Genomic DNA, 27,746 nt, shown 5'->3' with positions numbered 1-27,746 from the left:
TGCCTTTTCAGTTTATCTGGGCCAGTGTTGAAATTGACCAAAAACAGAACAGTGAATGGCTCCAGTGCCCTGGACAGAGGAGTGAACATTTCAGAGAGTGGACGAAATTGGCTTTTCCCTCCAATCAGGGCCAGCATTTAAATTATCTAAGCAGTACCTCACCCTAGTTCAAAGTAAAATTTATTATCTGAGTACATATGTCACATACACAACACTGATTTTTTTTCTGCAGGCATACTTAGCAAATCTATAGAATAGTAACTGTAAACAGAATCTGTAAACAGTGAGTATCAGGATCTGTAAACTGCTAACCCTGAGAAATCCATTCCGGCAATATTAACTCTGCTTGCTCAGATTAGCAGTTTTTCTGGTTACAAACTGAATCTTGGTAAGAGTGAACTTTTTCCATTAAATATGCAGGTTCCCATTTATAGATGTTCACCATTCAGAGTGATTACTGACTATTTTACCCTGGTCCAGGAACACCACTGGGATTGTGAAACGGGCCCAGCAGAGATTGCTCTTTCTGAGGAAGCTTAAACAAGCATCACTCCCCACTAACATCTTAACTACATTCTACAGAGGTGTAGTTGAGAGTGTGCTGACCTTTTGCATCACAACCTGGTACTCCAGCTGCAGTGCTGTCGACAAAAAAGCCTTGCAGAGGGTGGTTAGGGGAGCAGAGAAGGTTATTGGGGTCTCCCTACCTTCTGTCCAAGACCTCTTTCAGAATCGATGCCTCCAGAAGACACGGTACATCATTAAAGACCCCTCACACCCTCTCCATGAACTGTTTGTTCTTCCGCCATCAGGCAAACGTTACAGGAGCGTCAAAACTAAAACCACAAGGCTACTAAACAGCTTCCTCCCACAGGCAGTCAGACTGCTAAATAGCTGCTCTACCTGACTATGCTTTGGACACTTTTAACTTGCACTGGACACTTATAACTGATTTAACTGACATGTGGCAGTTGTGTTTTACTATTTATTGTTATGTTTATTATTTAGTGTTGCATTTGTTATGTTATGATTGCACTGCCCCTGAGAAATGCTGTCTCATTCTGCCCTGCAGAGCTGATATATGGTTAGAATGACAATAAAGTTTTTTGAATCTTGAATCTTTACTTATTTGGGAGTTAAAATTGCTAAGAGACATAAGGACTTATTCAAGCTCAATCTTTTACCGTTAATCAGTCAGGTTAAACAACTGATTACTAAATGGTCTCCATTGTCTCTATCACTGATTGGCCGAATCAATGCTATTAAAATGATTATTCTACCTAAATTTGTATATCTACTCCAAGCGATACTAACTTTTATTCCTAAATCTTTTTTTGATACTATTGATTGTAAAATTTCCTCCTATATATGGCAGAATAAAAATCCCAGGTTAAGTAAATATATTTACAGGAGTCCAAGAAAGTTAGTGGTTTAGCATTGCCTAATCTAAGATTCTATTATTGGGCAATTAGTATTCGATAATTAATATTTTGGACACAAGATTGGAATATAATTCCAAGTCCACAATGGGTAAACCTTGAAGGTTACTCTGTACAAGGGTTCTCTCTGGCTTCCATTCTAGGAACTTCACTGCCTTTTGTATTATCTAAAATGAATAAACAAATGCTTAATCCAATAATTAAACATATATTACGAATATGGTTTCAATTTTGTAAATTTTTTGGTTTGAACAAATTTATATTATCAAGCCGTATTATATCTAATTTTTTTCAATCCTCGGTTATGGATCAAGCCTTTTTGATATGGAAAATGAACATGTTTCCATGACTTATTTCTGAATAACTGTTTCATGTCTTTTGAACAGTTATCTAATAAATATAATTTGCCCAGATCCCCTTTTTTTTTTAGATATTTACAAATAAGAAACTTTTTAAATACCACTCTGCCTACCTTTCTGATTTCACAGCCTACTGATATCACCGATAAGATTTTAGGTTTAAATCCCTTTCAGAAGGGATTAATAGCAACTATTTATGATATAATTATGAAATTACAGCCAGGTAAATCTGATAAATTAAAAATGAATGGGAAAGGGAACTTCAACTTCGCCTACCTATAGAGAAATGGGATAAAATTTTTCAATTAGTTAGCTCTTCCTCTATATGTGTTAAACATATGTTAATACAATTTAAGGTAGTGCATAGGGCCCATATGTCTAAAGATAAACTAGCTCATTTTTATTCCCATATAAACCCTATTTGTGTCACTCTGAGGTAGCTTTCTTGACTCATATGTTCTGATCCTGTCCTCTCTTGGAAAAATTCTGGAAAGATATTTTTGTTATTATTTCAACAGTTTTGCGTTTTGACTTACAACCCCATCCTATTACGGCAATTTTTGGTTTGCCAATGACAGAACATAGATCTTTATCCTCTTCAGCCTGTCAGATGATCGCATTTGTTACTTTAATGGCCAGAAGATCCATTTTATTGAATTGGAAGGAGACCAATCCTCCTACCACATTTCAATGGTGTTCCCAAACTATATCATGTTTAAATTTAGAAAAAATTAGAAATGACATTTTTGATCCTTCGGTTAAATTTGAAGAGACTTGGAAACCATTTATTCAACATTTTAATATGATGTAACTTGACCTTTTCCAAATCCTTCTTATTAACTTAAAATATATGAATAGAGGAACAGAGTTGACGACATTATTGAATGTATTCAATTTAAGATATTGGTCCAGCCTTGTTTTGTTCCGTTTGCTTTCTTTTTGGGTTTAGTATTTAATTTTTTTTTGTATTTTTTGCAGGGTGGGGGTTTCTTTCCATTTTTTTTTAATTTCTTTTTTCTCTATGATTAACTATATTAAGAGTTTGGAAGACAATTACACCTGTATTATTTGAAGTCTTTTTTGTACATGTTTATCAACAATAAGATAATTCCAATCTCTTTGTATCAATATTGTTACTCTGTTTATAATTTTGGAAAATTAATAAAAAGATTTAAAAAGAAAAGGATCTGTAAACTGCAAACAAACTACAAATGTGGATAATAAATAAATAGCAATAAATAATGAGCATGAAATAACAAGAGCGTTCTTAAAGGAGTGTAGTTACCCCTTTTGTTTAAGAACCTGATGGTTGAGGGGTAGTAACTGTTCTTGAAAAAGGTGCTGAGAGTCCTGAAGCACCTGTATCTTCTACCTAGGACTCAGGCATCACTGCTGCGAAGGGCCCCGGACCTAGACCATGCTGCCCAGCGACTTGCTCTGGGCCCAGATTTCGTCGCCCAGCCCAAAGCTGCTCTCGAGCTCTTCAAATCAGTTGGGAAATAATTTAACACAATTTACTTCAGAAAAGGAATTTTAGTAAAGTCTTTTGTAGGATTTCTTGGCTTTTTGACTACCAGGAAGCTGCTGCACATGAGACTACATTTAGACTGGGGTAACAAGTTAGCAGAAATAAGGTGAAGGATGAATTGATGGTATACTTACTTACAAATTAGTTTTTTTGGATCAATAATGTTGAGAACCAATGACAAAAAGGGCTTCTTTTCTATGAAGTGAAATGGTTATTTGATAACATCATAAGACCATGAGATATACTTTATACTACATTGTCATCAAACAATTGATACTAGAGCGTACAATCATCACAGTGATATTTGATTCTGTGCTTCGCGCTCTCTGGATTACAAATCGATAGTAAATATTAAAAATTTATATTATAAATCATAAATAGAAAATAGAAAAGGGAAAGTAGGATAGTACAAAAAAAACTGAGAGGCAAGTCCAGATATTTGGAGGGTACGTCCCAGATCCGGGTCAGGATCCATTCAACAGTCTTATCACAGTTGGAAAGAAGCTGTTCCCAAATCTGGCCATACGACTCTTCAAGCTCCTGAGCCTTCTCCCGGATGGAAGAGGGATGAAAAGTGTGTTAGCTGGATGGGTCGTGCCCTTGATTATCCTGGCAGCATGCGGTGTAAAGTGAGTCCAAGGACGGAAGATTGGTTTGTGTGATGTGCTGGGCTGTGTTCATAATCTTCTGCAGCTTCTTTCGGTCTTGGACAGGACAACTTCCATACCAGGTTGTGATGCACCCTAGAAGAATGCTTGCTACGGTGCATCTATAACAATTAGTGAGGGTTTTAGAGGAAAGGCCAAATTTTTTTAGCTTTCTCAGGAAGTAAAGGTGCTGGTGGGCCTTCTTGGCAGTGGACTCTGCTTGGTTGGACCAAGTCAGGTCATTTGTGATATTGACCTCGAGGAATTTAACGCTTGTAAATGGGGTCCTGCGGTCCGCTATTCCTTCTGAAGTCAACAACCAATTCCTTCGTCTTGCTGACGTTGAGGGATAGGATATTGTCTTCACACCATGCCACCAGGTTCTTAATTTCCTCTCTGTACTCAAACTCATCATTACCCAAGATATGGCCTGCAATTGTGGTGTCATCAGCAAACTTATATATTGAGTTTGATGGAAACTTGGCTACACAATCATGGGTGTACAGTGAGTACAGCAGGGGGCTGAGTACGCAGCCTTGTGGGGCACCGGTGCTCAGAGTGATTGTAGAGGAGAGCCTGTCCCCTATTTTTACAGCCTGGGTCCTATCTGTGAGGAAGTTGAAGATCCAGCTGCAGATCTGAGTGCTAAAGCCCAGGTTCCGGAGCTTAGGAATCAGTTTATTTGGAATGATGGTATTAAAGGCAGAGCTGTAGTCGATGAAAAGGAGCCTTACGTATGCATCTTTATTCTCCAGGTATTCTAAGGAGGAATGTAGGGCCATAGAGATGGCATCTGCCATTGAGCTGTTGCTCTGGTAGGTGAATTGCAAAGTGTCGAGATTGACCGGTAGGCTGTGGTTGATGTGTGCCATAACCAATCTCTCAAAGCACTTCATAGCAATTGATGTCAGAGCCAGAGGTCAATAGTTATTCAGGCATGCCACCTTGCTCTTCTTCGGCACCGGGATTATCATTGCCTTCTTAAAACACGAGGGGATCTTAGACTGAAGCAAGGAGCAGATGAAGATGTCAGCAAACATTCCAGCTAACTCGCTTGCACAGGCCCGGAGAACCCGTCCCGGGATGTCACCTGGCCCCATCACCTTCCTTGGATGTATCTTCAGGAAGGCCCTTCTAACGTCCTCCTCGGTGACAATGAACCTCGATGCCACCAGGTCCGGTTCATCAGGAGGGAGCAGGACACTCCTCTTCTGTTCGAATTTTGCGTAGAATAGGTTAAGTTCCTCAGGAAGAGAAGCGCCACAGTTATTGATATTCTCAGCCTTTTCTTTGCGCCCAGTGATCTCATTTAGACCCTGCCATAGTCTACCAGCATCCCTCTGGTTAGCCTGGGCTTCCAACTTGGCTCGATATTGCCTCTTGGCGCCCTTAATGGCTTTCCAAAGTTCACGCCTGGATTCCGTGTAGCGACTGGTATCCCTGGACCTAAAAGCCGCAGTTCTAGCCTTCAAAAGGGACTTGACCTCATAATTCATCCAAGGTTTCCGGTTAGGGAATACCCGGATCGTCTTGCGAGACACACAGTCCTCCGTGCATTTCCAGATAAAGTCCGTGACAGCTGAGGCATACTCATCAAGGTTAGCTGCCGAGTCCCTGAATAATAACCAGTCCACCGATTCAAAGCAGTCACAGAGGACCTCGTCCAAAGCGACACCACTTTTGACATCGTGACCTCCCGCTTCAGTTTCTGTTTGTAAGCCGGGAGGAGGGGTACAGCCTGACGGTCTAATTTTCCGAAGTGAGGTCATGGGACGGAACGGTAGGCATCCTTGAATCCTTGACTGCTGTGTGCAGTGGTCAAGTATATTCAGGCCTCTAGTGGGGCAGGAGATATGTTGGTATAACTTTGGCAGCACCTTTCTGTGGTTGGCCTGGTTAAAGTCCCCAGCTGTAATGTGCAAGGCCTTCGGATACCTGGTCTCAAGTTCACTGATGTTGGTATACAGTATGTTCAGAGTACACTCCACGTCCGCCTGGGGGGAATGTAGACCGCTGTCAGTATGACAGAGGTGAATTCCCGTGGCAGATAGTAGGGACGACACTTCACCAACAGGTGTTCCAGGTCCGGGCTGCAGGAGCTTGTCAGTGCCACTCTGTCCGAGCACCACGCAGTGTTGATCAGTAGGCAGACACCAGCTCCCCTCGTCTTGCCTGAAGACGCCGTGCGGTCCATCCGATGGATCGAAAATCCCTCCGGATGGATGGCACAGTCGGGGGTGACAGGGGAGAGCCAGGTCTCGGTGAAACAGAATACACAGCAGTTCTGCATCTCCCTGCAGTAGGTGAATCTCCCTTTAAGATCATCCACCTTGTTCTCTATGGCTTGCACATTAGCTAGTAGGATGCTGGGCATAGGGACCCTGAAGCCCCTCAGCTTCAATCTGACCAGCAGCCCAGCTCTTTTCCCATGCTTCCTTGGTAAATAGTGCATCTTTCCAGGTTTCCATCTATGCAGTGTGCTGTTGTCAGCTCTTTGAGGTTGGTAGACACGTCCCGCGGAGATCGATCGGCGGGTTGCATTGTCAGGCGCTCCGGGTCGGGCCAAGTGACAGGGGAGGCTCCGCTGCCACTTCCAGCTGCCAGGGGCCCGGGCTGTCAATTGGGTCAGGCCCCGAAGCCGACACTTAATCCCAGAGGGCCGGGCTCCTGGCTGAAACAAGTCCGTGAGCTGAGTCACGGCTGCGGAGGCCTCCGCTCCAGCAGAATTAGGCCATTCAGCTCATCAAGTTCACTCTGCCATTTCATCATGGCTGAGCCCAGATCCCATTCAACCCAATACACCTACCCCCTCAACATATCCCTTGATCCTGACCAATCAGGAATCTATCAACTTCCCTTTTAAATATACCCACAGACCTGGCCTCCACCACAGTCTGTGGCACAGCATTGTGAAAAGGCCTTTGGGGAAATGTTATTAAAGGAGAACAGAACAGGAAAATGGGCTGAGGTGGAAGATTAGCCATGATCTTGATAAATGTAAGAGCAGGTTCAAAGGACCAGATGGCTCACATCTGTTCCTGTTTTTGTTTTGGTTTTGTGTTGAGATGCAGGGTTTCTACTCGAAATAGCAACAAGTTCTTCTCTACAGATGCTGCTCCACCCACTGAGTTCCTTCAGTGGATTGTTTATCAGTCTAGATTTCAGCGTCTGCAGCCTCTGCTCAATTTAACATGTTTTACTATTACAGATTCCAACATGCTCCCTACTTATGACAGGGCAACTGGATGATAGGTCCTTGTTTTCATGCTCCATCCTATCATAAAAAATAGGGCTACATTTGATACCCCTTAATCTACAGGAACATTTACAGAGTCTCCTCAGCCACCTTTCTCAGTACTTTGGGGATAGATCAAATCAAACCAAATCAATTTCAAGTTTAATTATCATTCAACCACACATGGATACAGCCAAATGAAGCCGCATTCCTCTGGGGACAAGGTACAAAACATACACATCACATTCAAAGTAATGAGCAAAAACATATTAATACAAAGAAAACATATATATAGCCCAAGTCCCTGAGTGACATGTCCCGCAAATTCATGGTGCGGTTCCCAGCAGTGCACAAGCAGACTGTCATTCAACCGATTGATCACTGGAAGGCAGCATCAACAGGAGAGTCTAGCCCCCAACCATGCATAGACACCACACTACACCACTACCACCTCTCCTGGGCCGCAGTAGCAGGCAAAACTGCGGCTTGAGGCCTAGTCCTCACTACAACCTAGGCCATGCAGCTCCCCCACCATCTGTCACACCACTAAACCTCCGGCATCTTACATTATCAATGTCCAACAGGGTCTTGCAATTCCAAGAGAAACGTCCAAGACAACCACTAACGGTGACACTGCATCCCACCTTTGCACACCAGCTCTGATGCCTTCAATGCCTTCCTGTAGAAGGCAGCAACACAGTCTGCACCGAGTCCAGTACCTCTGCCATCGAGCAGCTCACAATGTGGTAGACCTGCAGTACCCACAGTACTTGGAATCCAGCATTGTCTTGTGATCATAAAAAAGAAATTTAACAAAGAAAAAAAACGCATTTGTTTGGCCTTCAAAGGGCTGCTGTATCTGAACATGTTGCCATCTTACTGGATCACAGGATTTGGGATTTATCAGCCTTCAATAACTTAAAAACTATTCTCTAATCTGTTCTGTCAGGTGGGTATAAATGATCCCAAGGTACATTTTGAAAGAAAGATCTCTCGATCACCCTGGCCTACTATTTAATCTCAAACAGCTAAACTAAATCATGTTGCCTAGCAACTATCATACACGTTCATTACGCGCACAAATTGATTGTTAACTCCCTATGTTACAAGAGCAAGCATACTTTTAAAAACACTTTGGGATTTCTCTCTTTCAATTATCCCTACTATCTCCACTTGACTTAAAAGCCACATTTGACCTTGGGTCTGCATATACAACACCACAGGAAGCAATCAACCACCAATAATAAAAAAAAATTAAAACTGTCTGGGCTTAAGAAAATTATTGGTATTCCTCAAGATTCAGAGATTGCATGATATTAACATTGTACTAATAACCTCCAATGCCCAGAAGCCCAATCATTTGGGGGAAAATTTTAAGGATTCGCTTGGCTTAAAAAAAAAGGTATGAACAAAGACTTCAGCCCCAGCCACGACACAATGTAAGTGGTGCACTGGGAGTAAGGGAGTCAGCCAGGAGTTATTGAGGATAAGGGCAATTGGTATGGCTGTGGAAAGTGGGACACTGTCAGAGCTGATGGAAGCCACACAAAGGGAAATTTTTCAAGAATTATGCAAGCACAGAGGAACTCCACTGCAGATGAAAGGAATTCATAAATGCATAATCTGTGAATATGTACGATCCAGACTCACTTTAGATCTAAAATCGTTTTTACTTTACAGAGGAATGAGCTGAAAAGCATTTCTGATAAGGAGCAGATTTAGATAATTATTGAAGCTCTCCAAAGGGTTTCATATATTAAACTTAAATGATCTTTATTAAGCTTTGATGTCAAAGGAGAAACTGCTAAAAAGAAGAATGAAAGAGGACAGCTGGTCTGATTGAATTGTAAAACAGGTTCAAGGAAACAGAATCAGATTTATTATCACTTGCATTTATTGTGAAATTTGTTGCTTTGCTGCTGCAGTACAAGTTACAATAAATAAATAAATAAATAATCAAACAGATGGTAAACACAGGAGAATATGCAGATGGTAGCAATCCAGAGCAGCACACACTAAAAGATGGAGGAACTCAGCAGGTCAGGTTGCATCTATCAAAGTGAATAAACAGTTGACGTTTCAGGCTGGAGCCCTCTCTTCAGGACTGAAATGGAAGGGGAAGATGCCTGAATAAAGTGGTGGGGGAGAGGAAGGCAGCTAGCTAGAAGGTGATAGGTGAAGCCAGGTGGGCGGGAAAGGTAAATGGCTGAAGAAGAAGGAATCAGACAGGAAAGGAAAGTGGACCATAGGAGAAAGGGAAGACAGAGAAGCATCTGGGGGAGGTGATAGGCAGGTGAGAAGAAGTAAGAGGCCAGAATGGGGAATAGAAGAGGGAAGGGTGAAGGGAAAAAATATGAATACAAGAGCATGGATTTGGTGCTGAGTTTTTATTAGGTAGTGCTGAGGTCTCACATTGAGTACTGTGCACAGTTTTGGTCTCCTCATCTAAGAAAAGATGTGCTGGCAATGGGTTCAGAGGAGATTCACAAGGATGATTCCAGGAATAAAAGGGTTATCATATGAGGAACATTTGATGGCTCTGGGTCTGTACTCGTTGGAATTTAGAATGATGAGGGGGATTCTCATTGAAATCTTCCAAATGTTGAAAGGCCTTGACAGAGTGGATGTGGAAAGGATGTTTCCCATGGTGGGGAGAGTCCAGGACAAAAGGGCACAGCCTCGGGATGGACGGGCATCCATTTAAAACAGAGGTGCAGGGAAATTTATGTAGCCAGATGATGGTGAATTTGTGGAATGTCTTACCACAATGCAGCTGTGAAGGCCAGGTCATTGGGTGTATTTAAGGCAGAACTTGATAGGTTCTTCATTGGACATGGCATCAAAGGTTACAGGGAGAATGCCGGGGAGTTGGGCCGAGGAGGGGATAGAAGGATCAGCCAAGATTGAATGGCAGAGCACACTCAATGGGCCAAATGGCTTAATTCTGCTGCTCCGTCTTCTGGTCTTATTAAAAAGGAAATAGAAGAAAAAAATTATTGAAGGTAGAAATCAATGTTTAAGTCATTTAGAGTTCTCTACGTGGCCTCCTCTACATTGGTGAGACCCGACATAAATTTGGGACTACTTTGTCAAGCACCTCCGCTCCATCCACCAGAAGTGGAATTTCCTGGTGGCCAAACAGTTTAATTCCTATCCCTAGGCTACCTAGACCGAATATAAGGCATTGCTGCTCTAACTTGAGAGTGGCCTCATCATGGCAATAGAGGATGCCATTTACCAAAGTCTCTGAATGGAAATGGGGATAGGAATTAAAAGCAACAAAATAAATATAATGACACTAGTGCAAGTTTGAGCATGAGGAAGAAATAAAAATATAGAGACGGAGGTAGTGTTAGAATTTTTCATGTCAGTTCAAAAACCTGATGGCATTGGGAAGAAGCTGGTGCTGAACATTGAGGTGTGGGTCTTCAGGCTTCTATATCTCTTGCCTGATGGCAATATTGAGAAGAAAGTATGGCCCAGATGATGGGGGTCCTTGATAGTGGATGCCCACTTCCTGAGACATAACCAATTTCCCCCGGGATCAATAAAGTATGACTATGACTATTGCTTCTTGCAATATCCTGGATGGTGAGGAGAGCTGTCCCTGTGATGGAACTGGCAAAGTACATCACTCTCTAAAGCCTCTCACATTCCCATTCTTTGGAGCCTCCATATCAGCTGCTGATGCAACCAGTCAGAATGCTTTCCACCGTACATCCGTGGAGGTTTGTCAGAGTCTTCAATCATATGTTATAGCTCCTTAAACTTTGATGAAAGCAGAGAAGCTGGCCTGCCTTCTTCACTTAATATTCTTCAGTAGAGCAAGTCTGCTGTACTTGTTTGTGAGTTGACCCACCCCAGGTGATTGAATCTGAAGAATGAAGCAGCAAGCTATTCAATTAGATTCACAAGCACCTTCTGAAGGGCAGTTACAAATGGGCAATAAATGCTGCCCTTGTCAGTACTGCCCAGATATAAATCAGAGAGGAGAAGAGGTTAGGAGTGTAACTGCCCTTGTCTGAGTGAGAGTTGTCCGACATCAAAGAGATATTACTAATAGAGGAGGAGAAGTCCGGAGTGTAACTGCCCTTGCCTGGGTGAATGCTGTCTAACAACAAAGAGATATCACTAATAGAGAAGTCAGAAGAGTAACTGTCCTTGCCTGGGTGAGTGCTGTCAAACATCAATGACAAAGCATGATGTCATCCACATCACAGTCCTTCCACTGTACATCCCTAACATTCTCGCCCCCTGCCACCAGGCTACAACCTCCGATACGTACAGCAGAAATTTAGCAAGGTTCATGTGAAACAGGACTACCTTACAAAGACAAACCTGTAGTGATATGGGAACTTCCCCACCGCAGCCTTGCCTACTGGACAGTCTTGCCTGTGCATGTCTAGACACACTGGCAACATGGTTCCATAACTGGAGGAGGAGGGCAGTAGTACTCCTGAAGTGCTGGAATTGCTGATAGAGCAGTATGGTGCTGCAGCTAAAATTAAGTAAGCTAATGCCTTACTGAAATCCATATACACCACATCCACTGCTTTACCTTCATCAATGCATTTTGTTACATCCTCAAAGAATTCAGTCAGGCTCATAAGGCACGACCTGCCCCATGCTGACTATCCCTAATCAGATTATGTCTCTGCAAATGCTCATAAATCTTGCCTCTTAGGATCTTCTCCAACAACTTGCCCACCACTGAAGTAAGGCTCACTGGTCTAAAATTTCGTGGGTTATCTCTATTTACTTTCTTGAACAAGGGAACAACATTTGCAACCCTTGAATCTCCCATCCCTATTGATGATGCAAAGATCTTTGCCAGAGGTTCAGCAGTCTCCTCCCTCACTTCCCACAGTGGCCTGGCATGTATCTCATCCGGTCCCAATGGCTTATCTAACTAAATGCTTCTCAATACCTCCAGCACATCCTCTTTCTTAATATCTATATACTCAAGCATTTGACTTCACTCTAAGACATCCATCCCCACAATTACCAAGGTCCTTTTCCCTAGTGAGTACAGAAGCAAAGTATTCATTAAGCACCTCCGCTTCCTCTTCTAATGCCATGCACAAGTTTCCACTGTAGCACATGATTGGTCTCATTCTCACACATCTCATAATCTTGCTCTTTACATACTTGTAGAATGCCTTTGGACTTCCCTTAATTCTGCTCACCAAGACCTTCTCATAGACACTTTTACCTCTTCTAATTTCATTCTTAACCTTGTTCCTGGCAACCCTGTAATTTTCTAGAGCTTTATTAGTACATAGTTGTATGTACCTTGTGCTGTATTAGAAACATGGAAACATAGAAAACCTACAGCACAATACAGGCCCATTGGCCCACAGTGCTGTGCTGAACATGTCCTTACTTTAGAAATTACCTAGGATTACCCATAATCCTCTATTTTTCTAAGCTCCATGGACCTATCCAGGAGTCTCTTAAAAGACCCTACTGTATCCGCCTCCACCACCATCACCGGCAGCCCTTTCCACACACTCACCACTCTCTGTTACCCCTGACATCTCCTCTGTACCTTCTTCCCAGCACCTTAAAACTGTGACCTCTCATGTTTGCCCTTTCAGCCCTGGGAAAAAGCCTCTGACTATCAACACAATCAATATGTCTCACCATTTTATACATCTTTATCAGGTCACCTCTCATCCTCCGTCGCTCCAAGGAGAAAAGGCCGAGTTCACTCAACCTATTCTCATAAGGCATGCTCCCCAATCCAGGCAACATCCTTATAAATCTCCTCCGCACCCTTTCTAAAGTTTCCTCGTCCTTCCTGCAGTGAGGCGACCAGAATTGAGCACAGTACTCCAAGTGGGGCCTGACCAGGGTCCTATATAGCTGAAACATCACCTCTCGGCTCCTAAACTCAATCCCATGGTTGATGGAGGCCAATATACCTTCTTAACCTCAGAGTCAACCTGTGGAGCAGCTTTGAGTGTCCTATGGACTTGGACCCCAAGATCCCTCTGATCCTCCACACTGCCAAGAGTCTTATCATTAATACTATATTCTGCCAACATATTTGACCTACCAAAATGAACCATCTCACACTTATCTGGGTTGAACTCCATCTGCCACTTCTCAGCTCAGTTTTGCATCCTATTGATGTCCCGCTGTAACCTCTGAAACCATCCACACTATCCACAACACCCCCAACCTTTGTCTCAACAGCAAATTTACTAACCCATCCATTTACTTCCTCATCCAGGTCATTTATAAAAATCATGAAGAGAAGGGGTCCCAGAACAGATCCCTGAGGCATACCACTGGTCACCGACCTCCATGCAGAATATGATCAGTCTACTTTGCCTTCTGTGGGCAAGCCAGTTCTGGATCCAGAAAGCAATATCCCCTTGGATCTCATGCCTCCTTACTTTCTCAATAAGCCTTTAATAGGGTACCTATCAAAAATGCCTTGATGAAATCTATATACACTACATCTACTGCTCTATCTTCATCAATATGTTTAGTCACATCCTCAAAGAATTCAATCAGGCTTGTAAGGCACGAACTGCCTTTGACAAAGCCATGCTGACTATTCCTAATCATACTATGCCTCCAAATGTTCATAAATCCTGCCTCTCAGGATCTTTCCATCAACTTACCAGCTACTGAAGTAAGACTAACTGATCTATAATTTCTTGGACTATCTATACTCCCTTTATTGAATAAAGGAACAACATCTGCAACTCTCCAATCCTCCAGAACCTCTCCCGTCCCCATTGATGATGCAAAGATCATCGCCAGAGGCTCAACAATCTCCTCCCTCGCCTCCCACAGTAGCCTGGGGTACATCTTGTTCGGGCCCGGTGACTTATCCGACTAGATGCTTTCCAAAAGCTCCAGCATACCATCTTTCTTAATATCTCCATGCTCAAGTTTTCAGTCCGCTCTAAGTCATCCAATCAACTGCCAAGATCCTTTTCTATAGTGAATACTGTGTATGCCTTGCGCTGTGTGTGCCTTGTGTTGTGTGTAACTTGTGTTGTGACTGCCTTGTGCTGTGTGTGCCCTTGTACTATGTGAGTCTTGTACTGTGTTGTGTTTGTCTTGTGCTGTGTTGTGTTTGTCTTGTGCTGTGTTGTGTGTGCCCTTGTGTTGTGTGAATCTTGTAATGTGTTGTGTATGCCTTGTGCTGTGTGTTCCTTGTGTTGTCTGTACCTTGTACTATGTGTGCCTTATGTTGTGTTTGCCTTGTGCTGTGTATGCCTTGTGTTGTGTGTGCCTCATATTCTGTGTGCTTTGTGCCGTCTGTGACTTGTGCTGTGTGTTTCTTGTTTTGTGTGTGGCTTGTTTTGTGTGTGGCTTGTGTTGTGTGTGGCTTGTGCTGTGTTTTTCTTATGTGGTGTGTGCTCTGTGCTGTGTGTTTCTTGTGTTGTGTATGCCTTGTGTTGTGTGTGCCTTCTGTTGTGCTGTGTGTGCTTCAGAAACATAGAAACAGAGAAAACCTACAACACAATACAGGCCCTTCGGCCCACAATCCTGTGCTGAACATGTACTTACTTTAGAAATTACCTCATAACCCTCTATTTTTCTCAGCTCCATGTACCTATCCATGTATCTCTTAAAAGAACCTATTGTATCTGCCTCCACCACTGTCTCAGGCAGCCCATTCCATGCACTCACCACTCTCTGCGTAAAAAAACTTACCCCTGACATCTCTTCTGTACCTACTTCCAAGCACCTTAAAACAGTGCTTGGTAGGTATTTCATGATAGGTATTTCAGCCCTGGGAAAAAGCCTCTGAGTATCCACACGATCAATACCTCGCATCATCTTATACACCTCTATCAGGTCACCTCTCATCCTCCGCCACTCTACGGAGAAAAGGCCAAGTTCACTCAACTGATTCTCATAAGGCATGCTCCCCAATCCAGGCAACATCCTTGTAAATCTCCTCTGCACCCTCTCTATAGTTTCCATATCCTTCCTGTAGAGAGGTGATCAGAACTGAGTACAGTACTCCAAGTGGGGTCTGACCAAGGTCTTAATTAGCTGTAACATTATCTCTTGGCTCTTGAACTCAATCCCACGGTTGATGAAGGCCAATACACCATATGGCTTCTTAACCATACAGTCAACCTACTCAGCAGCTTTGAGTGTCCTATGGACTTGGACCCCAAAATCCCTCTGATCCTCTACACTGTCAGGAGTCTTACCATTAATATTATATTCTGCCATCATATTTGACCTACCAAAATGAACCACCTCACACTTATCTGCCACTTCTCAGCCCAGTTTTGCAACCTATTGATGTCCCGCTGTAACTTCTGACAGCCCTCCACACTATCCACAACACCGCCAACCTTTGCATCATTAGCTAATTTACTAACCTATCCCTCCACTTCCTCATTCAGGTTATTTATAAAAATTCACGAAGAGAAGGGGTCCCAGAACAGATCCCTGAGGCACACCACTGGTCACCAATCTCCATGCAGAGTATAACCCATCTACAAGCACTCTTTCCCTTCTGTGTGCAAGCCAGTTCTGGGTCCACAAAGCAAGGTCCCCTTGCATCCCATGCCTCCTTATTTTCTCAATAAGCCTTGCATGGAGTACCTTATCAAATGCCTTGCTGAAATCTTTATACACTACAGCTGCAACTCTACCTTCATCAATGTGTTCAGTCACATCCTGAAAAAATTCAATCAGGTTCGTACTGCCTTTGACAAAGCCATGCTGACTATTCCTAATCATATCATGCCTCTCTAAATGTTCATAAATCCTGCCTCTCAGGATCTTCTCCACCAACCTACCAACCACTGAAGTAAGACTCACTGGTCTATAATTTCCTGAGCTATCTCTACTCCCTTCCTTTAATAAGGGAGCAACATCAGCAATCCCCCAATCCTTCAGAACCTCTCCTGTCCCGATTGATGATGCAAATATCATTGCCAGAGGCTCAGCAATCTCCTCCCTCGCTTCCTACAGTAGCCTGGGGTACATCTCGTCCAGTCCTGGTAACTTATCCAACTTGATGCTTTCCAAAAGCTCCAGCACATCCTCTTTCTTAATGTCTATGTGCCCAAGCTTTTCAGTCCACTATAAGTCATCCCTACAATCACCAAGGTTACTTTCTGTAGTGAATATTGAAGCAAAGCATTCGTTAAATACCTCTGCTACCTCCTCCGGTTCCATACACACTTCTCCACTGCCACACTTGATTGGTGCTATTCTCTCACGTCTTATCCTCTTGCTCTTCACATACTTGTAGAATGCCTTTGGGTTTTCTTTAATCATGCTCGCCAAGGTCTTTTCATGGCCCCTTGCGGCTCTCCTAATTTCATTCTTAAGCTCCTTCCTGCTTGCCTTACAATTTTCTAGATCTCTATCATTACGTAGTTTTTTGACCTTTTGTAAGCTTTTTTTTTAAACTTCTTGACTAGATTTTCAACTGCCTTTGTATACCATAGTTCCTGTACCCTGTCTCAGTACCTATGCAGAACGCTACGCAAATATTCCCTGAACATTTGCAGCATTTCTGCTGTACATTTCTCTGAGAACATCTGTCCCCAGTTTATGCTTCCAAGTTCCTGATAGTCTGATAGCTACATATTTTCCCTTTACTCCAATTAAATCTTTTCCTAACTTATCTGTTCCTATCCCCCTCCAATGCTATGGTAAAGGGAATAGAATTGTGATCACTAACCTTGTGCTGTGTGTACTTTGTCTCGTGTGTGCCCTTGTGTTGTGTCTGCCTTGTCTTGTGTCTGCCTTGTTGTGTGTGTGCATTGTGCTGAGTGTTCCTTGTGCTCTGTGTGCCTTGTGTTGTGTTGTATGTGCATGGTGCTGTGTGTGACTTGTGTGTGTCTTCTACTGTACTAGGTGTTCCTTGTGTGGGTGTGTCTTGTGCTCTGTGTGCTTTGTGCTGTGTTATGTCTGCATTGTGCTGTGTGTGCCTTGAGCTGTGCTGTGTATGCCTTCTGTTGTTTGTGCCTTGTGCTGTGTGTGACTTATGTAGTGTGCTTCTTGTGTTGTGTCTGCCCTGAGTTGCGTGTGTCTTGTGCTGTCTATGCCTTGTGATGTGTGTGCCTTGTGCTGTGCATGCCTTATCCTGTGTTTTGTCTGCATTGTGCTGTGTGTGACTTGCGCCGTTTGTTTCTTGTGTTCTGTCTGCCTTGTGTTGCGTGTGCCTTCTGCTGTACATGCTTTGTGCTAAGTTTTGTCTGCTTTGTGCTCTTAGTGCCTTATGCTGTGTTTTGTGTGGCTTGATGTATGTGTGCTTTGTTGTGCGTCTGCCTTGTGTTGTGTATGTCTTGTGCTGTGTGTGCATTGTGCTGTGTTTTGTCTGCCTTTTGCTGTGTTTTTTATGTCTTGTGCTGTGTGTGCCTTGTGTGTATCTTGTGCTGTGTGTGACTTTTGCTGTTTGTTTCTTCTGTTGTGACTGCTTTGTGTTGCATGTGCCTTGTGCTGTGCGTGCCTTGTGTTATGTTTTGTTTGCTTTGTGGTGTGTGTGCCTTGAGCTGTGTGTGCGCTTAGTATTGTATTATGTGTGTCTTTGCTGTGCTGTGTATCCTTGTGTTGTGCTATGTGTTCCTTGTATTGTGTATGCCATGTGCTGTGTTGTGTGTGCTTTGTACTCTGTGTGCCTTGTGTGGTGCTTGTGCGTTCCTGGTGCTGCGTTGTGTGCGCCTTGGGCTGTGTTTTTCTTGTGTTGTGTGTGCTCTGTGCTGTGTTATCTGTGCCTTGTGTCATGTCTGCATTGTGTTGTATGTGCCTTGTGCTGTGTGTGCCTTGTGTTGTGTCAGCCTTGAGCATTCTGCTGTGTGTGTCTTGTGATGTGTGTCTTGTGATGTGTGGGTCTTGTGTTCCGTATGCCTTCTGCTGTGTGTACGTTGTGCTGTGTGAGCCTTGGTCTATTTGTGCCTTGTGCTGTGTGTGCTGTGTGTTGTGTGTTGCTTGCGCTCTGTGTATCTTGTGCTGTGTTGTGTGTGCCTTGGACAGTGTGTGCCTTGTGCTATGTATGCCTTGCTCTTTTTGAGCCTTGTGTTCTATGTGCCTTATGCTCTGTGTGCCTTGTGTGGTGTTGGAACATAGAAAACCTACAGCACAATGCAGGACCTTTGGCCTGCAAAGCTGTGCCAAACAGGTCCTTATCTTAGAAATTACCTAGAGTTACCCATAGCCCTCTAATTTTCTTAGCTCCATGTACCTATCCAGGAGTCTCTGAAAAGACCCCATCGTATCCGCCTCCACCACTGTTGCTGGCAGCCCATTCCATGCACTCACCACACTCTGTGTAAAAAACTTACCCGTGACATATCCTCTGTACCTCCTTCCAAGCACCTTAAAACTGTATCCTCTCGTGCTAGCCATTTCAGCCCTGGAAAAAGCCTCTGACTATCCAAATAATCAATGCCTCTCATCATCTTATACACCTCTATCAGGTCACCTCTCATCCTCCATCGCTCTAAGGAGAAAAGGCGGAGTTCACTCAACCTATTCTCATAAGGCATGCTCCCCAACCCAGGCAACATCCTTGCAAGTCTTCTCTGCACCCTTTCTATGGTTTCCACATCCTTCCTGTAGTGATGCAACCAGAACTGAGCACAGTACTCCAAGTGGGGTCTGACCAGGGTCCTAAAGCTGCAACATTACCTCTCGGCTCCTAAACTCAATCCACCATTGATGAAGGCCAATGCACCATATGCCTTCTTAACCACAGGGTCAACCTGCACAGCTGCTTTGAGCATCCTATGGACTCAGAACACAAAATCCCTCTGTTCCTCCACACTGCCAAAAGTCTTACCACTAATACTATATTCTGCCATCATATTTGACCTACCAAAATGAACCACCTCACAATTATCTGGGTTGAACTCCATCTGCCACTTCTCAGCCCAGTTTTTCATCCTGTCAATGTCCCACTGTAACCTCTGACAGCCTCCACACTATCCACAACACCCCCAACCTTTGTGTCATCATTTACTAACCCATCCTTCCACTTCCTCATAAGAACATGAGAAATAGGAGCAGGAATAGGCCATCTGGCCCATCGAGCCTGTCCTGCCATTCAATTAGATCATGGCTGGTCTGTCCGTAAACTCAGTTCCATCTACCTGCCTTTTCCCCATAATTCTTAATTCCCCTACTATGTAAAAATCTATCTAACTGTATCTTAAAAATATTTAGTGAAGAAGCCTCAACTGCTTCCCTGGGCAGAGAATTCCACAGATTCACCACTCTCTGGGAAAAACAGTTTCTCCTCATTTCCGTCCAAAATCTTCTCCCTTGAATCTTGAGGCAATGCCCCCTAGTTCTAGTCTCACCTACCAGCAGAAACAACTTTCCTACTTCTATCTTATCTATTCCTTTCAAAATGTTGTATGTTTCTATAAGATTCCCTCTCATTCTTCTGAATTCCAGAGAGTATAGTCCCAGGTGACTCAATCTGTCCTCATAAGTTAACCCCTTCATCTCTGGAATCAACCTGGTGAACCTCGTCTGCACTGCCTCCAAAGCCAGTATATCCTTCCTCAAGTACAGAGACCAGAACTGCACACAGTACTCCATGTGCGGTCTCACCAGTACCCTGTATAGTTGCAGCATGACCTCCCTGCTCTTGAATTCAATCCCTTTAGCAATGAAGGCCAAAATTCCATGTGCCTTCTTAATAACCTGTTGCACCTGCAAGCCGTTTTTTTGTGATTCATGCACAAGCACTCCAAGTCCCTCTGCACAGCAGCATGCTGCAATCTTTCACCATTTAAATAATAATCTGCTCTTCTATAATTCCTTCCAAAGTGGATGATCTCGCATTTACCAACATTGTATTCCATCTGCCAGACCTTGGCCCACTCACTTAACCTATCTATATCCCTCTGCAGACTCTCCACATCCTCTGTACTATTTGCTTTTCCACCCAGTTTAGTGTCATCAGCAAATTTTGCGACACTACACTCAGCCCACTTTTCCAAGTGATCAATGTAAATGGTAAACAGCTGCGGGCCCAGCACCAACCCCTGCGGCACCTCACTGACCATTCACTGCCAACCGGAGAAACACCCACTTATACCAACTCTTTGCCTTCTATTAGTTAACTAATCCACTATCCATGCCAATATACTTTCTCCAACTACATGCATCTGTATCTTATTTATAAGTCTCTTGTGTGGCACCTTATCAAACGCGCCCTCTAGAAATTCAAGTATACGACATTCACATGTTCCCCTCTATCCATTGCACTCATTATGTCCTCAAAGAACTCATCCAGGTCATTTATAAAAATCACAAAGAACAGGGGTCCCAGAACAGATCCCTGAGGCACACCACTGGTCACCAACCTCCGTGCAGAATATGACATGTCTACAACCACTCTTTGGCATTCTGTGGGCAAGCCAATTCTGGATCCACAAAGCAATGTCCCCTTGGATCCCATGCCTTCTTACTTTCTCAATATGCCTTGCATGGGGTACCTTATCAAATGCCTTGCTGAAATCTATATACACTGCATCAGGGGTCCCCAACCTTTTTTGCACCGTGGACCGGTTTATTATTGACAATATTCTTGCCGACTGGGGTGGGGGTGGGGTTGCCAACGGACAAGAGTAGCAGTCAAATATGTTGTGTTTACCCTGACAAAGACTACCATAACCATGAAGCCTTGCGCAGGCACCTGTGTGTGCATGTGTGTACGTGTTGATTTTTTTCTACAAATCGTTTTTGGCGATTCCGCTCAGTGAAACTACACTGTACATACATTATTTCTACTTAATATAGGCTGTGTATTTATCATATCATTCCTGCTTTTACTATATGCTAGTGCTATTTTAGGTTTTATGTGTTATTTGGTATGATTTGGTAGGTTATTTTTGGGTCTGGGAACGCTCAAAAAATTTTCCGATTTAAATTAATGGTAATTGCTTCTTTGCTTTACACTATTTCGGCATGAAAAGTTTCATAGGAACGCTCTACCTTAGCGGGGGAAATACAAGACAAGGGCGGTCCCGTATGGGACAAACCAATTTAGCCCAATATACAGGATGTCCTGGCTAATATCAGACATTGGCAACCCTGGGGGGTGGGTGTTAATCATGACCGGAATCTAGGTGATAAGTCAACTATAAGTCACATATAAGTGGCTGATATACTCAATTTCGTTTCTAAAAGGGTTTATCTAACAAATGTAATATAAAACACACAGCACATATTTTCCTCACATGAATATAGTGATAAGTCAGTTATAAGTCACTTATAAGTCAATAGCATCATAACATTTTAAGTAACGTTTGGATATTAAACACCACAGCGAATATTTTCCCCGTATGAACATATAAATTCATTGCAACCCACCAATATCGCTGTATCAGTGGGAGCCCTGGGCTTGTTTCCCTGCAACATCGAGGGGTGATGGGAGACAGCGATACTTGTAGGGGGTTCCTTAAGTCCAGCCTATTCCGCAATTTAGTTTTTGTTGCATTCATTGCAGAAAACCCTGCTTCACAGAGATATGTTGAAAATGGAAGTGTAATGACCTCGCGTGCGTTCAAGTTCAATAGTGGCCATGACAGAGAACCAGGAAAGGTGCAGCTGACTCATATCGCCAAATCAAATCGTTTCCTCGCGGCCTGGTGGTTGGGGACCGCTGCACTACATCTACTGCTGTACCTCCATCAATGTGTTTAGTCACATCCTCAAAAAATTCAATCAGGCTTGTAAGGCATGACCTGCCTTTGACAAAGTCATGCTGACTATTCCTAATCATATTATCCCTCTCCAAATGTTCATAAATCCTGCCTCTCAGGATCTTTTCCATCAACTTACCAACCACTGAAGTAAGACTCACTGGTCTATAATTTCCTGGGCTATCTCTACCCCCTTTCTTGAATAAGGGGACAACATTTGCAATCCTCCGGAACCTCTCCCACCCCCATTGATGATGCAGGACCTGGCACCTGTCCCAGACCCCTCGCTATTCCCAACATCCTTTGCTCCTGCCATATTTACAAACTCCACACAGATAAATACAATACAGTACAAATGTCCTATATATATATTTATACTGTACATATGCTTCAGACTTTTGCACTGTACCTCATTTTTATGTGACTGTATGTTTACTGCTATAGTAATTATATCTGCTATATGTGCCTTGTGCTGTGTGTGGCTACTGGTATTTGCACTTTAGCCCTGGAGGAACTCTTCATGGATATTCCTGTACTTGAACTTGAAATGTTTAAAGCTAATGCAGTGTCCACTTGTTTCCTCTCACTTATCAGGATCCTGTTGTCTGTGCATGCTCCTTATTGCAATACAGCTGAGTCACAGTCACCCTTCACACACACACACACACACACACACACACACTGTCCATCAGTCAGTTCCAGGGTAAGTCCCTAGACATGTTCATTAAAACAATTTACAACTGTAACAATTACACCAGTGTAAAAATCAACATCCTTGATCATAAATGGACAACCTAGAATAATTCCCACACCAATAGGTCAGTCCCTGCTCTTCTCCACTGCCGGGGTAGAAGAATAATCCCTTGTATTCTGCCTGGGATGAACATTGAATTTTCTAGTTTCAAGTAACCCTTCAGCTCTCTTTTTTCCGATCTATGTGTTCCTGATTATCTCCCTCCTCAACCCTCCCTTACCCCACCCCCCAATTTGGCTTCAGCAGCCCCTCTTTTGTCCGTTACAAACACAAATCTGCCTACATCTTACAACTCTATTACTCTGCCTCCCAATTGTCTCCATTACTGCCACCATTCAGTCCTCATTGGTCCTCCAATCACCTACTGGCCCTGACTCATCCCTCTCTATCTCCCTCTCAATTCTCAGTTCTGATGCAGACTTTTGAACCAAAATATGGTGGCTAGCATTTGGTCCATAATAACAGACAAGGAAGTTTGTTGAACTCAACAATCAGTTTATTGTGATAAACACAAAACAGTCGGGACAACATGACCCAGACAGAGAACCCAACCAGTGTCACACTGACGGGGAGGTGACCATCACACACCCGGGTTACAGTTAGGGTGACCCACAAATACACAAGCGAATACTGCATAACCCGAGCTAAAATGCAACAATAAACGAACTGGAACTTCCCACCCAAATCCCACAAAAACATTTCAACACAAGAACAACAAACAGTACTGGCTATTAGAAATGCAGAGGGGGTCTGTCGACACCCCCCCCCCCCAAAATGCGGTCGAGCACCTTTCACGGCCTCTTCCAGTGGCTTCTAAGCCTGGTCATAGTCCTTCTTCTGGGAGGGGCAACTGACCCATACTGGGGTGCTGTGCTGCTGGCGGCCCGACCCCAAGCTTCGCAGCAGTGCACGAACAGCTCAACGTCCTGCCTCTACCAGGCCAGTAGAAGCGTTCACGCAGCCTGCCCAACATCCACCCCCACCAGCCCGCGCACTGACCGCAGCCGCCGGGGGACCACCAGCTGCAAGAGATATCTGTCACGGTCGGACAACTGCCACCGCCGAAACACCAACCTGTCGCGCACCTCCAGCGTCCCCCACTGCGAATATAGGGCTTTGATCGCTGGGTCCAGGGTGGAGACCTCTGCCCACTGCGGCCGCCGTTTCCACACCCGGGCCAACACGGGATCGCTCGCCTGTTCCTTGCGCAGCTGCTGGTCGACGGTGGGGAGGTCGCCGTTCGGCGTCACCTGAAGTGCCGTCACCGTCGCTTATCCGTGGTTCCGCTGTGTTGCGTTGGGTCGCTGCCAGCTGTGCTGCACCGCCGCGGGCCGCTGTGAAACCGGTGGTGGTTGTTGCCCCTACCGGATCCGCTTTCTAGAGCTGCCCTGCTGGAGAACCACGGCTTCGGCACCGAGGTAGAGTGTTGCCCTCGACACATCCACACGGGCCCTCCAGCGGGACCAGAGGTCCCGGGCAAGAATGCAGGACTCTTGGATGTCGGCTAGCCATACCTCGTGCTCCACTGTGTTTTCCCCCTATTGCGATGCACAGCCTCCTCTTCCCTCACATCCCCACACAGTCACCCGTGACCTAGCCAGCTGACCGCTGCCGTTGTCCACCCAGGCAGGGATGGAGCAAGGTGCCGAGGTCTCTTGAGGATCGGTGAATATGAGCTTCAACTTGTGTACGTTTGACTGTTTAATTATAATACGCTTTTTTTTTGTTTTTTTGATTTTCTTTCTCTACAGGAAGTTAGGAACGAAGCTGAGAAGCAGGACCACAAGAGTAATAATCTCGGGATTACTGCCTGTGCCACGCGACAGTGAGTGAGGTGGAGGATAAATGGGTGGCTGAGGGATTGGAGTGGGGGGCAGAGATTCAGATGTCTGGATCATTTGGGACCTCTTTTGGGGCAGACGTGACCTGTACAATACCGATGGCTTGCACTTGAATCCGAGGGGGACCAATATCCTGATAGGCAGGTTTGCTAAGGCTATTGGGGAGAGCTTAAACTAGAATTGCTGGGGGTGGAAACCGAACTGAAGAGACAGAGAGAGGGATAGTTGTCTCACAAATAGAGAAGGCAGTGTAAGAGGGAGGATAGGCAGGTGATAGAGAAGGGATGTGCTCAGACTGATGGTTTGAGATGTGTCTATTTTAATGCAAGAAGTGGGCAAATTCATGGCAGATGCAATTTAATGTGGATAAATGTGGGGTTATCCATTTTGGTGGCAAAAACAGGAAAACAGATTATTATTTGAATGGTGGCCGATTAGGAAAAGGGGAGGTGCAATGAGATCTGGGTGTCATTATACACCAGTCATTGAAAGTGGGCATGCAGTTACAGCAGGCGGTGAAAAAGGCGAATGGTATGCTGGCATTCATAGCAAGAGGATTCGAGTACAGGAGCAGGGAGGTACTACTGCAGTTGTACAAGGCCTTGGTGAGACCACACCTGGAGTATTGTGTGCAGTTTTGGTCCCCTAATCTGAGGAAAGACATCCTTGCCATAGAGGGAGTACAAAGAAGGCTCGCCAGATTGATTCCTGGGATGGCAGGACTTTCATATGATAAAAGACTGGATCGACTAGGCTTATACTTGCTGGAATTTAGAAGATTGAGTGGGGATCTTATTAAAACATATAAAATTCTAAAGGGATTGGACAGGCTAGATGCAGGAAGATTGTTCCTGATGTTGGGGAAGTCCAGAACGAGGGGTCACAGTTTAAGGATAAAGGGGAAGCCTTTTAGGACCAAGATGAGGATAAACTTCTTCACACAGAGAGTGGTGAATCTGTGGAATTCTGTGCCACAGGAAACAGTTGAGGCCAGTTCATTAGCTATATTTAAGAGGGAGTTAGATATGGCCCTTGTGGCTAAAGGGATCGGGGGTATGGAGAGAAGGCAGGTACAGGGTTCTGAGTTGGATGATCAGCCATGATCATACTGAATGGCGGTGCAGGCTCGAAGGGCCAAATGGCCTATTCCTGCACCTATTTTCTATGTTTCTATGACCAAAGTGGATGAGCTTAGAGCATGGATCAGTACTTGGAGCTATGATGTTGTGACCATTACGGAGATTTGGTTGGCTCAGGAGCAGGAATGGCTACTTTGAGTGCCAGGCTTTAGAGGTTTCAGAAAGGACAGGGAGGGAGGCAAAGGAGGTGGGGGTGTGGCACTGCTGATCAGAGATAGTGTCATGGCTGCAGAAAGGGAGGAATTCATGGAAGGATTGTATACTGAGTCTCTGTGGGTGTAAGTTAGAAATTGGAAGGGGTCAATAACTCTAATGGGTGTTTTTTTATAGACCACTCAATAGTAACAGGGACATCGAGGAGCAGATAGGGAAACAGATTCTGGAACTCTGCAATAATAACAGGGTTGTGGTGGTGGGAGATTTTAATTTCCCAAATATCGATCGGCATCTTCCGAGAGCAAGGGATTTAGATGGGGTGGAGTTTGTTAGGTGTGTTCAGGAAGGTTTCCTGACACAATATATAGATAAACCTACAAGAGGAGAGGCTGTACTTGATCTGGTATTGGGAAATGAACCCGGTCAGGTGTGAGATCTCTCAGTGGGAGAGCATTTTGGAGATAGTGATCACAATTCTATCTCATTTACCATAGCATTGGACTACTACTATGTCAACTCAGGCCTAGGGGGTTTGGAGAGGGATAGGAACAGACAAGTTAGGAAAGCGTTTAATTGGAAAAAGGGGAAATATGAAGCTGTCAGGCAGGAACTTGGAAGCATAAGTTGGGAACAGATGTTCTCAAGGAAATGTACAGCAGAAATTTGGCAAATATTCAGGGGACATTTGCGTGGTGTTCTGCATAGGTACGTGCAAATGAGACAGGGAAAGGGTGGTAGGGTATAGGAACCGTGGTGTACAAAGGCTAGTCAATCTAGTCAAGAAAAGAAAAGCTTACAAGAGGTTCAAAAAACTAGGTAATGATAGAGATCTAGAAAATTACAAGGCTAGCAGGAAGGAGTTTACGAATGAAATTAGGAGAGCCAGAAGGGGCCATGAGAAGGTCTTGGTGGGCAGGATTAAGGAAAATCCCAAGGCATTCTACAAGTATATGAAGAGCAAGGGGATAAGACGTGAGATTAGGACCACTCAAGTGTGACAGTGAAAAAGTGTGAATGGAACCAGAGGAGATAGCAGAGGTACTTAGTGAAAGCTTTGCTTCAGTATTCACCGTGGAAAAGGACTTTGGCGATTATAAGGATGACTTACAGCAGACTGAAAATCTTGAGCACAGAGACATTAAGAAAGAGGATGTGCTGGATCTTTTGGAAAGCATTAAGTTAGATAAGTCACCAGGATCCCACGAGATATACCCCAGGCTACTGTGGGAAGCAAGGGAGATGTTGTTTCCTATTCAAGAAAGGGAGTAGAGATAGCCCAGGAAATTTTCGACCAGTGAGCCTTACTTCAGTGATTGTAAGTTGATGGAGAAGATCCAGAAAAACAGGATTTATGAATATTTGGAGAGGCATAATATGATTAGGAATAGTCAGCATGGCTTTGTCAAAGGCAGGTCGTGCATTATGAGTCTGATTGAACTTTTTGAGGATGTGACTAAACACATTGATGAAGGAAGAGCAGTAGATGTAGTGTATACGGATTTCAGCAAGGCATTTGATAAGGTACCCCATGCAAGGCTTATTGAGAAAGTAAGGAGGCATGGGATCCAAGGGGACCCTGCTTTCTTGATCCAGAATTGGCTTGCTCACAGAAGGCAAAGAGTAATTGAGGATGGTTCATATTCTGCATGGAGCTTGGTGAGCAGTGGGTGCCTCAGGGATCTGTTCCGGGACCACTTCTCTTTGTAATGTTTATAAATAACCTGGATGAGGAAGTGGAGGGATCGGTTAGTAAATTTTCTGATGACACAAAGGTTGGGGGTGTTGTGGAGGGCTGTCAGAGGTTGCAGTGGGACATCGATAGGATGCAAAACTGGGCTGAGAAGTGACAGATGGAGTTCAACCCAGATATGTGTGAGGTGGTTCATTTTGGTAGGTCAAATATGATGACAGAATATAGTATTAATGGTAAGACTCTCAGCAGTGTGGAGGATCCAGAGGGATCTTGAGGTCCAAGTCCAAAGGACACTCAAAGCTGC

General features: G+C 44.1%; 1 long non-coding RNA gene across 1 annotated transcript in view; it reads right to left on the bottom strand.

Moving 5' to 3' along the window:
* The window catches only part of LOC140187337 (uncharacterized), a 40,376-nt gene extending 16,252 nt beyond the window's left edge, over window positions 1-24,124 (bottom strand). Inside the window, exon 1 of the long non-coding RNA XR_011883070.1 lies at window positions 23,688-24,124. This is a non-coding gene — a long non-coding RNA (uncharacterized lncRNA). The remainder of the gene's footprint in view (window positions 1-23,687) is intronic.
* Window positions 24,125-27,746: the final 3,622 nt, after the last annotated feature.

The sequence above is a fragment of the Mobula birostris genome, chromosome 24 (genome assembly GCF_030028105.1).
Source record: "Mobula birostris isolate sMobBir1 chromosome 24, sMobBir1.hap1, whole genome shotgun sequence".
NCBI lineage: Eukaryota > Metazoa > Chordata > Chondrichthyes > Myliobatiformes > Myliobatidae > Mobula > Mobula birostris.
Note: the sequence above shows the minus strand (reverse complement) of the source record. Positions and strands in the feature narration are given on the sequence as shown.